Raw genomic sequence first — 7,649 nt, forward strand, 5'->3', positions numbered from 1 at the left:
AGGCACCTACCCTGTCTGTTTGTGGGCAGCTTGGGTCCAGCTAGATGAGAAGGTCCAGGCTGGGGAGAGGGTTTTCCCGGTCCCCATTCTGCCACCTCACCTATGAGAAGTCTCCACTAAGGGCAATCTGAAACTGCACGCTTTTAAACAAAGTTATTTTAATTTTGCCTGATTATTAAACATGAAGTCACATGGAATTGGAAAATACAGAAAGAAAGAAGAAATCACAAAACAATTATTTTGGAGTATTTTAATATTTCATTGCCCTTTTTATATAGTTGAGCACATATGATGTATCTGACTCTTATGTCCTGCTTTTATTACTTTACATTAGTATTTTTTATAGTGTTGGAAATACTTTGCAACCATCAGTTTTAATGGTTATTTAGTATTCTCTCCTGTGGTTTCGTTAGCCATTCTTCTGTGGTTGGACATTCAGGTTGTTTACTATTTTTCACTTTTTTTTTTTAAGATTTTATTTATTTATTCATCAGAGACATGGGGAGGAGGGTGGGGAGAGAGACACAGAGACACAGGCAGAGGGAAAAGTGGGCTTCCCGCAAGGAGCCCGATGTGGGACTTGATCCCAGATCCTGGGATCATGCCCTGAGCCAAAGGCAGATGCTCAACCGCTGAGCCACCCAGGTGTCCCTTATTTTTCAGTATTTTTTCAGTATTAAGAATTGTACAATAATGAACACATTTAATGATAAAACTTTTTCATATTTCAGGCTATTTTGTTTGCATAGAATACCAAAAGAGAATGCTAGGACTGTAGATAATAAAATGCAATAAGTGCCAGGCACTTTATATTCATTAGATAATTTCACTCTCATAATCCTGCAAGATCTCTATTATTATTTTCATTTTACAGATAAAGGAAGGCTTTGAGCATCACACACCTATTAAGTGGCAAAATTGGGACTCAAATGCTGGTTGATCTAGTTCTAAAATGTATTTGTGATGGTTAATTTTATGTGTCAGCTTGTCTGGGCCCCAGTGCCCAGATATTTGGTCAAGCATTTTTCTGGATAATTCTGTGGGAGTGTTTCTGCATAAGATTTATGTTTAAATTGATTGGTTGCTGAGTAAAGCAGACTGTCCTCCATAATGTGGGTGGGTCTCACCCAATCAGTTGAAGGCCTGAATGAGGAGGGAGGAAAAAAAGACTGACCTCCCCAAACAAGGCAGTTTTGCAGCAGATGGCTTCTGATTTGAATTGCAACCCCTGGCTCTTTCCTGGGTCTCCACACTGATGACCCTTGAACTTGAATTGCAGCATTGGCTCTTTTGTGGGTCTCCAGCCTGCTGGCCCACTCCATAGACTTTGGAGTTGCCAGCTTCCATAATTGTATGAGTCAATCCTTAAGATAAATCTCTCTCTCTCTCTCTCTCTCTCTAAGAGAGATGGCCTCTCTATAAGAGAGAGAGAGAGAGGGAGAGAAATTACACATTCTATAAATATAGAGATATATATAAATACACATTCTATCAATTGTGTTCCTCTGGAGAATTCTAACAAACATTCTTTCACTAGAATATGTTTTTGGTGGTTATTTTCAAATCGCTTCTAAAAAGGCTTAACAGTGAATATTGCCTCCAGCAATATACGAGAGGACATGAGCTGACAATTCCCAAAGAGGAAGAGTACAATGTGTGAGTACCTGTCTTACCCACACCATTGGCATTCATCTTTAAAAAATCTTTTCCATGTATTATATGAAAAAGGGCGTCTTGATGTTACTTGAATTCACATTTTCTTTCTTGACTAGTGTAGTCAAGCATTTCTTTATAAATTTTTGAACAGATGAATATTTACATACACCTTTTTTCTATTTTTCTTTTTTAAGGACTGAGTTTCTTACATTGAAAATGCTGGAGTTTATTTTGGTGTAGAGTGTATGATGAGGATTTGATCTGGTTTCTTGGTTCCAAAATGGTTCATATATGGATCTAATGCCTTTTACTGTCTCTTCCGTGGGCTGTGGTTTTCACATTTGTACAGTGAGAGATTGAGTCTAGAAGTGGTTCTCAACTCTTACTGCACATTAGAATCACCTGGGGATACTTTCCAAAATCATAGTTCTTGGGCAAGAGTTTTTGTGTCAACTGGTCTAGGTCTGAATTAGAGATTTTTTTCCCCCTCTTTTCTGGCCTTTTAAATTATTTAGTGTGTAGCCATGTTTTAGAATAACTAGCCACATGACTACTGAGGTCATACCACCTCTAAAATCCAGATATGATGTGAAACTACTGTGACACTAGGGGCCCCTGCTCTCTAGGCTGGTGGAATTTAGGGAACATGGCGGGGCCATGGGGATATCCCATTTCCCTCTGCCCTGCTCCCTGTGCACACTTTCCAGAGCCTGCTGGTCCATGAGGACATTGGCCCAGCTCTGCTCCCTGTGAGGACTTTCAAGCATAGAACCCAATGATTCCTCAGACTTGCATTTCTATAAAAACTTTGCCAAAAAGAAGTCAGTAGCAGAGCAAAGAGCAAAGCCATGTATGTTTCCTGTAGGGAAAAATCAGGCTCCAGTTGATTTTGCTGCTGATTTTTGGCCCACTGCCTGTCCTTGCCCACTTCTAATCCAGGGATTGTCCCTGGTCCAGTATTTTTGCCAGAACTTTGCCCTCACTCATCCCAACCAAGACACAGTCTCCTTGGGAAGTGGTTTGCAAGCTTGGCTGCACATCAGACCCCCTTGGGAAGCTGTATAAAATACTGATGCTTGGGCCCCTTCTCTGTTGATTCTGAGTTAGTCTGTGGAGGGTTAAATGCATCAGTGTTTTTATAATATTATATAATATTTATAATATTTTATAATATCAAGTGTAGCCAGATTTGAGATCCACTGTCTAGTGTTTGAACTCAAGCTGCATTTAGAGAAATATTCTTGAGGAAGAAAATCTTGGTCAAATTAATTTTTGTTTTTGGCAACAAGGGGCAAGGGAAGTGAAGTAGAGGCTCTTGTGTGGATAAACCATAATGAAGGGCCTCCTAAATCTGCAAGCAGCAGAGCATGGGCTCCACCCACCCCTGATGGCAGGAGGCATCCTCTCCATGCCTCTGTTCTGGGACTTAGGGGAGCAGTCCGGGGGTACAGATCAGGTCTGCTACTCATACTGCGGGAGTAGGGTCTGCAAGTGGTTAACGGTGGGACAATTTCTGCCAGATTACTACTGATCCCAGATTACTAATCTTCGTGGGTGGACAGAAAGCGGTATTCATTCCTCACTTCTCTCAGCCCCTCAGCTTCTACCCATGAGAGTGGCCCCTGAAAAGGGTTCCTGAAAGGGAACTGCCTGGTGTTACCTGCTTTGACATCCACAAGGTCAGCTAACCTTCAAAGAGGCAGGATTTTCCTTCAAATGCACATGAAAAGTTTTTCCAGTGCCTTGATAACGGTTTGCATCTTAGCCAACTACTTCAAGGATTGCTTTCCAACTTGGAAGAGGATTTCCTTAACTTTAGAAAAGCTGGAATGAGCTACTGCCAAAGCAACCAATAGGCAGCCATAATAGTTGGCCTCATCCATGTTAACTGTGCCCAAGTCAATTGGAGGGGGTTACAGGGAGGAGGGAACCAACCTTTCTAAGTAGCTAATCTCTGCTTCCATCTGACCACTTCCCTTCTGCTCTTCAGGTAAAGGCAATTTATTACATCTGACAGCTGGCTCTGCAGCTGTGGTGCAAACAGACCATTTCCTCTTTCATCTCACGGTCTGAGACTGCTCCCTTATGAACTACATGCACTGATTCAGAGAAATGGAGCTTTAAAAGAGGCTTTCAGGGAAGTTCAGAGAAATCAGTCTTCCCCATCAGCTCTTCTTGGATCATGGCAATAGCTCTTGACTGGCTTCTCTGTTGCCATCCTTACTCTCTTACATGCCAGGCTATTCAGAGCTCAGCCAGTGAACCTTTAAAACAATAATCATGTCATGTTACCCCTCCCGGCTTAATTTCCATTTGTGGGTTTAAAAATCTCAATCAGGATAAAATCCAAGCTCCTTATGAGAGAGGCCCATGAGACCCTGTGACCTCAGCCTCACTGGTCCTCAGCCTTAGCTCACACCATCACACCACCTCCCCCAACTAGCCCACTCATACCTTCCTTTCTGTTCCTTGTTTGACCATTTCATCCAGTCATTCCTGGCTCACCCTGATCTGAGTGTTGGTGATGCCGCTACAAAATTATACTCTTCTCTGAACCAATTAACTCATAAAGAAATTCTCAGGGGCTTCATTGAAAATTCCAACATTGACAGATATGCCTGAGTCTGTCAGATTACACAAAACCTGGCCTTTCCATGAGATCTTCTGGTACTGTGAAAGATGGGAAAAGAAAATGGGAAGATAAAATGGGAATCTTGGGGGACAGAAAATTGCAGAAACTGGATGCACAAAAGATATGACGGGATTTACTGATAATATAATATTGTAAGATTTAGTCATCATGTATGAAATGGTAGATTAATTCTGGGTAGACTGTGATAAGAAACAATATTGTATTCCCTACATCAATCACTTAAATACAGCAAAGAGATATAGGTAAAAACCAATAGAGGAAATGGAATACAAAAAAAAGATTATATTAATTAAAAAATTAAAAGACAGAAAGGAGGAAAAAGAAATAAAGAACAGATGGGAAACAAACAAAAACCAAGATGGCAGACCCAAACACGATTATATCAGTAATTATAATAAATGTTGTATTAGTTTATTAGCCCTACCATAACAAAGGACCACAAATTAAGTGACCTAAAACAAGAAAAATGTACTCTCTCACAGTTCAGGTGGCCAGAAGTACAAAATAAAGGTGCTGGGCAGCATTGGCTTGTTCAGAGGACTCTGAGGGAGAAGCTATCCTACGTGTCTCTCCCAGCTTCTGGTGATTCCTCAGCTTGTTTCTGCATCACTCTCATCTCTTCACAGTCTTCTCTCTGTGTCTCTGCATGTCCTCTCCTTTTCTTATAAGGATACCAGTCATTGGACTTAGGGTCTATTCTGATTTGGAATGATTTCATCTTCACTATCATCTGCAAAGTCACAATTTCCAAATAAGGTCACATTCTGAGGTTCTAGGTGGACATGAATTTTGTGGGGACACTATTCAACCCACTTAAATACTAATGGATTAAACACTCTGATTAAAAGGCAGAGATTATGGGATTAAAAAAAGCAAGACTTCACTATTTGGCATTTATAAGAGATATACTTTAAACATAAAGACATATTAAAAGTAAAAAAGAAAAAGGAAAAAATACCATGCAAATTGATGTGACTGTAATAATATAAAAAAAAGTATTCTTCAAAGTAAGGGATACAAGATAAAGAGATATATTTCATAATGATAAAAGTGCCAACTCATCAGGAATACATAAAAATACTAAAAGTGTGTGCACCTAATAACAAAGCTCCAAAATATGTAAAATAAAAATAGATGGACTGGAGAAAATAGACAAATCCATAATTGTAGTTGGATATTTCAGTGTTCCTCTCTTAGTACATTATGAGTAAACTAGTAATGATATGGAAGATTTGAACAACAGTATCAACCAACTTGTTCTAATTTTTATTTATAGAACATTATATTCAACAACTGAAAAATCCAAGTGCTTTTCAAGTACATATGGAACACTCACTAAAGTGGATCTGGGTGATAAAGCAAGTCTGTTTTTAATATGTATTTTTTGATGACTAATGAGACAACAGTTTTTAATATACCTTTGACTATATTCTCTGGAAAACTATTTTTGTGTCCTTTCACAAGTTATTTTTGGGGGTGGTGGTGGGTGTTTAAGCTGCATTAGCCATTCAACTTTGAGCTTGTTATTTTGTCTGAATCTCAATTATTTTTTCTATAAATTGTATGCTCGTTCTTTCATTCCTTCATTCCTGCATCTGGCAAATATTCATTGAGTACCAATATGTGTTTCTGTTCTAGATGCTGAAAATACAACAGTGAGCAAGACATAAACATCCTTTTTCTCATCAAGCTGACATTCTGATGGGAAAAATAACTGCCTATCTCACAGGGTGATGTCATGTCCATGAAAGTATTTCTGCACTATAGAGAAGAAATTATGAGTGGTTATGATTGTTACTGTTTTATCTTTCAACAATGGTGTGATTAGGAGGACACTAAAATATCCTCTGTGTCTCTAAGTAGCAACTCCAATGTTCCTGCCTTAGACTTTATATTACTGATCTCTTTATGACAAATCATTTTATATAAGAAGGATTAAAGACAAAATTTACTAAGATTACTAGCTTATTAAATGAACCATCATCCAACAGGACTCTTAACATACTTAGGTATTGGTCGAGTTTAATTTTTATGTCATGAAAAGGGTCCAAAAAAGGCAAGAACATGGGAATTGCCAGTGAAGACCAACCTGAGAATTAGGGTAACACACAACACCCTGATCAGGGAACTGGGATGGAAGAGGGAATAGAAGACAGAAGTCTTTACCCTAAAAGCCAAAAATCTCCACTGGACCCTTCAGTGAGACTGCAAGCCTAATGAAGGCATGAACAAGATGGAATTGGATATATCACTGTATTCCCAGCACCAGCCATGGTGCCTGGCATACAGCATAGCAGTCACTCAACAAATATTTGAAGCATTATTTAAGTGCCTCCAGTCCAGGTATTATAGTTCAGTGTTAGCAGAAATCCCCCTGTGGTGCTTATGGGGGGAGAACAGATAGGACTTCATATCTAACTACAGAAAACTGCACATGTGAACCAGATAACCAGTCTTTCTGGAAAAACACACAAACTACAAACTATCTTTAAAAGGACTTTCTATTTTAGGGTCAAGTGTTTTAAGAGGAACTAAATTCCGAGAGACACAGTAACATCAGAGATAGAATGAAGAAGGTCCCTAGGGCCCAGGAATTGAGTTTAAGGATGGATATCAGAGGATCGCAGTTTAGGGGGTTCAGTTCCATTAGGTTCCATTCACCACTATAAACATATACATCAGGAATACTCAGTGAGAGGGAACTCATGTTTTGTTGTTTGCATTTGAGTGAGAAAAATTGCCTTTCGAAAGTTGTTAGCCACTTTTCTGCATTAGTAAAGATATATTACCTTGGGAAGAAACCTTGAACACTGCCTTTAAATTATTCAGTTACAAATTATAATGGGTAAGAGGGCAAACTTTCTTATTAAGTTAGCAAAGTCTGTCCCCCAAGACTCTAGGGAGTGAGCAAATTTGCGTAAGAACCAAGGAGCCCTCTGGGAGAAATAATTAGAAAACTTCACCCCCCTCTTTTTTTATATAATAGCTTTATTGAGATATACTTCACATAACATCCATGCTTTTTTTTTTTTTTAAATGGTTATTTTTTTTTAAAGATTTTATTTATTCATGATAGTCACAGAGAGAGAGAGAGAGAGGCAGAGACACAGGCAGAGGGAGAAGCAGGCTCCATGCACCGGGAGCCCGATGCAGGATTCGATCCCGGGTCTCCAGGATCACGCCCTGGGCCAAAGGCAGGCGCCAAACCGCTGTGCCACCCAGGGATCCCACATCCATGCTTTTTAAGTATAAAATTCAGTGGCCTTTTTCTATATTCAGAGAGTTGTACAACCATCACCACAATCTAATTTTAGAGTATTTTCAATACCTCACCAAGAAA

At 39.4% G+C, this 7,649-nt stretch overlaps 1 long non-coding RNA gene across 1 annotated transcript; it reads left to right on the plus strand.

Annotated features, from left to right (window-relative positions):
* The first annotated feature begins 1,519 nt into the window (after positions 1 to 1,519).
* Positions 1,520 to 7,649, plus strand: LOC140630927 (uncharacterized). Its single transcript, XR_012028613.1, has 2 exons — positions 1,520 to 1,656; positions 5,948 to 7,649. It is a non-coding gene; the product is annotated as an uncharacterized lncRNA (long non-coding RNA).

Source organism: Canis lupus, chromosome 3 (assembly GCF_048164855.1).
Source record: "Canis lupus baileyi chromosome 3, mCanLup2.hap1, whole genome shotgun sequence".
Classification (NCBI taxonomy): Eukaryota; Metazoa; Chordata; class Mammalia; order Carnivora; family Canidae; genus Canis; species Canis lupus.